Genomic DNA, 6,770 nt, shown 5'->3' with positions numbered 1-6,770 from the left:
TCACGCCGTGCTTCTCTATTAGTCGTAACAATGACTCGATCTCGAATTTTTCCATCAAAAGCAGCGCTGCCCCTGACCTAATTGATACCAAAACTATGCTGCTCAATGAGAATATGTGAAACATTGGTAGCACGCATAAAACGATGTCGTTTCTTCTTAAATATAAGTTCGGGTTTTCTCCATCCACCTGCATATTTACCATATGAATAGATAATCAAATTTACAATAACTACCCGTTTTCTTCTCATTACATTATATTGTTATCACATTACATGTTTGGGGTAAATCTAAAACTATTGAAATCACTAAAGAAAATGTTTTTAATCATTCACACTTAAGTTTTACAGTACGAAAAATACAGTTAAAATCTAAGATTAAACTTACGTGATTAAATATGACTTTTAAAAACGACCAAGTAAATTTAATCCTTTGAAAATAAGTCCAATGGTATCTTTTTAATATGGTAATTATTTGTTGAGCCTTTGCTAATCTTTGAACTAAGTTAATTTTGGGTCTATAAATATATGATTAAATATTTAATAAGCTTTTGAATTCAGCGAATTTTTCTTAGAACCTGCTGAGCCACACTCGACACCATGTTCTTATGAGTCAAAATCACACCCTTCGGGAGCCCGGTCGTACCGGAGGAGAACGGCAACGAAACGGCATCGTTCGTGTCAATCTCAACAAAGGGGACGTCGTTCTCATCAGCGTCGTAAACCATCGAGAAGCTCAGACAATTCTCCGGCGGGTCATCGACGGTGACAATGGTGAGATCTTCGCCGGATTCTCGGAGCTTGGCGACACATTGGGAGTAAGTAACAACAAATTTGGCACCGGAGGCCATCAACTGCTTGGAAATCTCCGCCGCCGTGTAGTACGGATTGGCGGTGGTGGCGACGGTGCCGAGCATGGAGGAACCCATAAAAGAGAAAATAAATTCAGGAGAATTCTGGAGGAGAATCATAATGACGTCGCCTTTCTTAACTCCAAGTTTAGAGAAAGTGGCGGCGGCTTTCCGGGAGAAGAGATGGGTTTCGGAGTAGGAATAGGATTTTCCGGTGGAGCCGACGATCAAACAGGGGAGGTCTTTGACTTCAGAGAGTTTCTGAAAGCAGTAACTGTGAAGAGGGAGATGGTCGGGGATTGTAATGTCCGGTAATTTCGATCGGAAGATATGGGTTGGCGCCGTCGCGGGCGGCGGAGAGGAGGAGAGTTCGGAGGAAACATTGGGTTGTTGAGCTTCGCATAACGAGGCCACGGAAATCATGGTTGTTAAAGGGACGACGTGTCGTAACGAAGGCAATGTATCAGTTTCTCTCTCTTGATTAAATTTTTAAGTTGGGAGTTGGTTTTGCAGAGAGAGAAAAAGGGGATGATGAATAAATAGGAAGAATAGAGGGGTAGGTGGGAGAAATGGTGGATGCAAATCCAATCCAACCATTGAGATCTTGAAGGGTAGCTTTGAAATAAGGTGGAGATACACCACTAGTAGTCTTCAAACATTATACGTTCAAAATAATTGTTATTATAATCTTACGTGGATTACAAACTCAATAGTTTGTGTTTGTGAAGCAATATAATATTTTCTATTTTAGGTATAAATTATTTTAATTTGAGTGAAAAATAATAAATTCAGTAATAAAGAGAAAAAGAGAAAATAGGTAGAAAATACTAAAGTAGCTAAAATAGTAGATTATAATAATTAGAACACCAACTATTATAATTGGAATCCTAAATATGGAGTCAATCCATTATAAGCACCAAACACCTTCTAAAATTCTTCATTGTAGTTAGTTTTTTTTTTCTCACTTCTAAAAAGAAGAAAAGTTAGTTCTTTGTAAGCATACTCCATCACTCCTTACCAATTGTGTATATGTCCAACTACAATGAGCTCTCTTTTTTTTGGAAAAAGTAAAAGAATAATTTTGAATTTTTCACTACTCTGATGGTTAAGATTGGATGCACAAGTTAGGAATATATACTTCTTCTTAATGAGCTCAATCAATAAGAGGAATGAAGAGAAATCATTGTCATGTCATACTCTTACAACTAAGAGTGACCTTTCCAAAAACAGAAAAAAAAGAATACAAAACCTAACCCTCTCCCTCTAGATCTGACTTTGGTGTATACCCACTCTCAAGAGCCTTTGGTTTCTACTTTGTTTTGCTTCATATAGTTTTTAGTTTTCATTTCGAAGATTAACCTTAAAAACACTATTCCCATTACTAAATTTCTATATTTTCTTATTCACGTTCATTGATGTTTTGGAAGTCGAAATCAAGTTTTGAAAATTAAAATAACCAATATTCTATTTGATAACAATTTCGTCGTTTTTTTTTAAATTTCATGTTTGTTAAAAAAAAAACATGGGAATTCCAAGTCAAATTTTAAAAATAAAAACTTATTTTTTTTCCGTTTTCAAAAATTAGTTTTTTTTTCTTTTTTGGAAAAATTACTTCATCAACCACCAACTAACTACAAATTATAAGGTTCCCATTAAAAGCATAGGACACTCAATTAGGGTACATAAATAGAGTTGGAATGAACCTCTCTGGCAACCTACACAGAAGTAGAAGCCTTAGACCAAAAATGAACAATCGCATCCTACGTTAGAGAGTGAGCAACAAAATTACATGAAAGCTTACAATGGGCAAAATTAGCAACACCCAAACTATTTGAGCGGTCTCTAAAGAGGCTTTCAACCAAATTCTTAGTCTAACACAAGTCAAATGGATGACTCGTTGAGAACAAGAAATGATATCAACTAAGTCTAACTCTATACACAAAATGTGACACAACACCTTGTACCTAGAGCAAGGACGACCTGGATATACTCATCTTTCAATGCCTAATGGACCACTCACAAATAAAGCGCTTAGTAGAAAGTAGATTACAAAATATAGAAACTTAGGAGTAAAGTGCAACGTTACAAGCATAATCTTAAAAAAAAAAAAAAAAGTTATCAAACGTGGCATAGTTTTCATAAATTTATTACGGTTTTTAGAATTTGACTAAAAATTCAAGCATGTTTTTCTTAAAACAATAAAAATTAGAGGAGCATCGCAATGGGTAGCAAAAAGCATAAGGTTATTTACAAATTTAGCAACGATTTTCTAAAATTACAGACATAGCAAAAAATTAAAACTTGATTTTCAGTTTGTTTATTGTTCCAATTTTACCCTTGTTTGTGCATCCGCAAGTATATCTGATATATTTTATATTTTCAAATATCAGTCAGCAGATACAGTTTATATTTTATTATATCAATCAGCCACTTTATTTAAAGTAAATCATTTATGCAACTGATATTCCATGATTTTGTATCACAGTGGAAGTTGTGTTTGTTTTTTGTTTCATTTTGATATGCAGATATTTTTATTTTATTAGTTCAATTTCAATGGCATGATTTAGGTTTTGACATTAGTTTTATGATATTTTCATTCGTTTTAGTTTAATTTTTATTATATATTTTAATTACACTAATTATGTCGACTTATATGACAAATATAAAGCCTATCAGTTAATTTATTCTATTTTCAAAATTTTAATATGATTTTAATGGCATGTAAGTTATATTCAATTTGATATGTCAATTCTATAATGTATGTATTTCAAATTTTGTTCATTGTGATTGATTGACAAACTAGATTTAGGGAGAAAGAAAAACATATCAATGATATTGTTGATAAACCAAATGTGAAGTATATCATTTAAAATGATATACTTTAAAGTATAATATTTGGTATTTTAATTTTATATCAATACTAATTCAAAAAGAGTTTCAAGTATATCATTTGTGTATCAATAGTATATCATCATTCGTTTAAAATGTAATACTGAATATTACATCAGTGTATCGGTAGTTTATCGACACTGATTCGAAACTCATTTAAAATTTAACAGTAGTATATAAATAATATATTGGTCGCCATTAAAAATCCATTTCAAGTATATCATTGGTGTATCGATAGTACATTAGCACTCATTATAAAACAACTTCAAGTTTAACATTGGTGTATCAACGGTATATCAATTCAATCATTCTGAATTAAATTTCAAGTATAACATTGTAGATAATCACTCATTCAAAATTAAATTTCAAGTGCAACATTGGTGTATCAACAATTTAGTTTATCAACATACATTCAGAATGATTACTAATAAGATGAATTAAACCATTATAATAAGTTGATAATGATATACTAGAACATTAATACTCGAAAAAAAATGAATTAATATCCCAATTAAATCCATGAATAATAAGTACATGAGCACTTTATTGATGGATAAATTTAGTATGATGAATGGTAAATTTGGTATATCAATTTTATAACTCCCCAATCAACTAGATATAAAGTATATCAGTTAACTATATACTACATATAGATTATATGAATCAAATGATACACCAAACATAAAGTATATCGGATATACTATTAATATACATATATCAATACACCAAAAAGAGTAAAATTGAAATAATAAAAAACGAAAATCAGATCTAAACTTTTTTTTTCCATATTTGTAAATTTCAAAAAGGCATTACTAAATTTACAAATCTTATAATATATATATTTGTTCTATTCTTGCAAATTCCCAACATTATAATGATTTTTAGAATTTTAGTAGAAATTCAAGTGTTTTTTTTTTAAAAAAATAAAAACTATAAACCATAAATAGAGAGAAAACAAACACAAATCTAAAAAAACTAAAAACGAAATTGTCAGTGGATGAAATTTTATTTAAATTATTTGGAATATTTTGTGGTATGTATTGGCAAGATGGAAGGTTTAAAATATTGATATTTACGAAAATATCAAAATCTTAATTTTACATAAATTTCGATGAAAATATCGATAAAATTTCGAATGTGATGGATATTTCATGAAAAGTTATAAACGATTAAAAAATAAATTTAAATTAGTAAACAAACGTTTTTTTTAAAACAAGTTAACAGATCTATTGTTTATATTATATTTACATTAGTGATATTTTCTTGTTTAATTAGTATTTCTTGGATTTTTCCATGATATAATGGAAATATTGATTTATCTTTCATGTCGATATCAATCTCATGAAAACGTGGAAACATGAATTGAAATATCGACATGTCGACGAAAATTTAATACTATGGATGATGTGTGGTAGTTCAATTCTAAATGCGCATTTTACAAAAATGCCACTTAATTAACTACCAGTTTATTGTAATTTTGTGGACCTTCAACAATTGGACACCTCATTGAAAGCGCTCATAAAAGGGCTTTAAAGTTTGTGTAATTGACTCTCAAGTCTCAACCAGTATCAAATGGTTAGTCTAATTAGTTCCATATTAGGGATAGTGACCAATATTTAATTATTCATATTAATTACTAGCTTTTATTATTATAACAATACTTCATTACTAGTTAAATTACACTAATGTTCTGCAAACCGAGCAAGCCATGAAAAAAAATGAATTGAAAATGTTTGTCACGTGCCAAGCTTTGTTTGACCACTAAGTTGAGCTGGAAAAAAGGAAGCAATATTATTACCAAAACTAAGACTAAGACCGCGTTTATCAAATCGTAATACAAATTGGTGTAATCGAAATGAGATTTCGTTGATAGATGAATTGTAATAGGTTTGGATCGTAAACATAGTTGGATTGCTTTTAATCGCATTTATCTGTAATTATGAATGTCATATTTAACTATTACTGTTATCGTTATTATTATTGTTTAACTGTAACGGTAATGATAAAGATAACAATAAATGTGACAAATTTATAATTTTCATAGTATTACAGTAATAATATCTATAATGGTAACGATAACGGTAAAGGTAGTGGATCTCATGTAATATTTAATCACAATCAAATTGAGTACCTTTTATTCCTCAATCAAATTGCGATTTGATTTTAAATTACTAGCGATTCCACATCTCATTATGATTAGCGAAAGTGAGTAAACAACAATAAAAGTAATTAATTGGGACCTATTTTTTATGTTATTATTGATGGATTATTTTTCAATAGGGGTAAACGTGGCCTGAATTCATGCATGTAATTGATTTGTTTGGGAAAAAAAATTGAGTACTGAATATATATAATCAAGATTAACAAAATGTCTGAGCGTCTTCATCCAAACATTGTATGTCTCAGCTTCTTCATTCATACATTGTTCAATACATGAGCTGCTTATTGATGATATACCCATAATCGACCCTAATTTGCATAACAAAGACTCTGATCAATATTTGTAGCTAAATAAATAAATAAATAAAAACAATCCTCAAAAACAGGGCTAAAAACTCGTTAAAAATACCCACATATATTAAACAATGATAAATACGATGTTAGGGAATTTGTTTATGCAATATTGCTGGCTGACTTTATTACATGAAAAACGTAAACATGTTTCTTGTTATACTAATTCTGCTTTGAGATTGATTTCTTATATATTGATTTATGTAGTGCAAATTTGTTGGTGTGCTTTCCTATTCTTTGCGACATATCTTGCAACATGGACATGTTCAAGGACATTGTAACGTGAAAGGTAGCATATTCTATAGAATATTTTTTCCTTATTTGTCAGTTGGATTCTTCAAATTTCATAGCCTGTTGTTTTTTTCCTTGTAGAGATGATTTATTCTTGTCTTGAAGATTTTCTCAAACACTTAGGGGAGTTTAAGTGATTGTTCACTAATATTATCACATTAGGGGAAGCTTATGTTTTATTGAGAGAGAGTCTCACACTTATGGGAGCCTAAGTGATCATTTTGAAAGTTAA

The 6,770-nt window shown here is 30.3% G+C and overlaps 1 pseudogene across 1 annotated transcript; it reads right to left on the bottom strand.

Annotated features, from left to right (window-relative positions):
* Window positions 1–6: 6 nt before the first annotated feature.
* On the bottom strand, window positions 7–1,439 carry LOC150029745 (4-coumarate--CoA ligase 3 pseudogene; annotated as a pseudogene). Its single transcript, XR_016527347.1, has 2 exons — window positions 575–1,439; window positions 7–187 (listed from the first exon to the last, which is right to left on the bottom strand). The product of XR_016527347.1 is annotated as a 4-coumarate--CoA ligase 3 pseudogene (transcript).
* Window positions 1,440–6,770: the final 5,331 nt, after the last annotated feature.

The sequence above is a fragment of the Benincasa hispida genome, unplaced genomic scaffold (assembly GCF_027475165.1).
Source record: "Benincasa hispida cultivar pf3 unplaced genomic scaffold, pf3_genome.v1.1 HicScf951, whole genome shotgun sequence".
In the NCBI taxonomy this organism is placed as follows: Eukaryota; Viridiplantae; Streptophyta; class Magnoliopsida; order Cucurbitales; family Cucurbitaceae; genus Benincasa; species Benincasa hispida.
Note: the sequence above shows the minus strand (reverse complement) of the source record. Positions and strands in the feature narration are given on the sequence as shown.